Source organism: Sceloporus undulatus, chromosome 7 (assembly GCF_019175285.1).
Source record: "Sceloporus undulatus isolate JIND9_A2432 ecotype Alabama chromosome 7, SceUnd_v1.1, whole genome shotgun sequence".
NCBI lineage: Eukaryota > Metazoa > Chordata > Lepidosauria > Squamata > Phrynosomatidae > Sceloporus > Sceloporus undulatus.
In genome coordinates this window covers 29,555,472-29,556,710 of record NC_056528.1, presented here as the reverse complement: position 1 = coordinate 29,556,710, position 1,239 = coordinate 29,555,472, and the positions used below count along the sequence as shown (strand labels likewise).

Here is a 1,239-nt window from a genome sequence, read left to right as displayed (position 1 = left end):
GGCGGCCATTTTGTCTGCGCTGATTCCTCCCCAAAGCACAACAACCTCCCCGACTAAAGCTACATAATTTAAGTCTAATTCCTCAATATTAACGCGGTTCTGGCGCTACGAATCCCAGCGTCCCTTCGCATCGATCCGCCATAACTGCCGGACGGCGCAAATTTAATGGGAATTCACCTATATTCGTCATTGGGGTGCGCGATTTCCACTATGTCTCCCAGTTTGATCTGGAGGAAGACCTTCGGGTTCACCATCAGTTCATCGTCTGCGAAAGATATAACTTTTAACGTTAGAAAAACCGTTAATATCCTACATCGACGTTTTACGAAATGCGTCGTCGGCGCGGTTTGCACCGTCCGTGCCTTCCCCGCCCCTTTTGCCTCAACCGACCGCTGCTTCCGAATCCTTTCTTGTGGATGACGAGTTTGTAAACTTTGTTGGTCCTCATCTTTGGCGCCGAAAGGCTGCGGCGTTCCAGGTACGAATGGTGGTGGCGGGTGTCCGAGGAACGCAGTCGGCGTTTTTGTCCCTGTAGGATAATAAAATAAGAGGTAAATAGCGTACAAAATAAACAAACAAGTAGTATATATTACTATTATTTATTACCATCTGAAGTGGTATAGCCCAACCAATCACCCCCTAAAATGGTACAATCCACCTCGAACTGCCCCCAAATCCCTTGAAATGGTACAATCTTGCGCCGTATTCCCCCCCAAAATCCACCCTTTAAACCCTTTGCAATGGTACTGCCCTCCCTTTAAAATGGTATAACCCCCACAATCACCCCTAAAAATGTCCTAATGTGGACTAATGGACCAATCCTCCCCCTAAATCCCCTCAAATGTTTCGACCCACCCACCTCAGTCTTCTCAATGGATGGACTGAACCAATGTATGAGGAAAATAGGGGGGGAATCTCTCAATCCCTTTTGAGAATGTAAAAGGCCTGAAAAGGGACAAAATGGAGGGTTTGGAGACCCTCAGAAGCCCCCCAAAAGCGACTCCGACCCGAAGGTGAGCAGCTCTGAAGGAGGGGGCGTGGCGGGTATTTATACCAGAGAGATAGCCTCCCGGAGGGCTAGAGCGTCCTCGCTTTGACACTTCCGGGAATGGAGGGGACACTCTTTCCCCTCCACTTTATGGTGACAAGCGCGGAATGGAAGGTTACACGGATGAGGGTCATAGAATAGAATAGGGAGCGGCACGGGAAATGCCCGGATGAAGGAGCGAAGACCATAGA

The 1,239-nt window shown here is 49.2% G+C and overlaps 1 long non-coding RNA gene across 1 annotated transcript; it reads right to left on the bottom strand.

Annotated features, from left to right (window-relative positions):
- Positions 1-8: 8 nt before the first annotated feature.
- Positions 9-1,036, bottom strand: LOC121936973. Its single transcript, XR_006105061.1, has 3 exons — positions 860-1,036; positions 391-529; positions 9-265 (listed from the first exon to the last, which is right to left on the bottom strand). It is a non-coding gene; the product is annotated as an uncharacterized LOC121936973 (long non-coding RNA).
- Between the last annotated feature and the right edge of the window lie 203 nt (positions 1,037-1,239).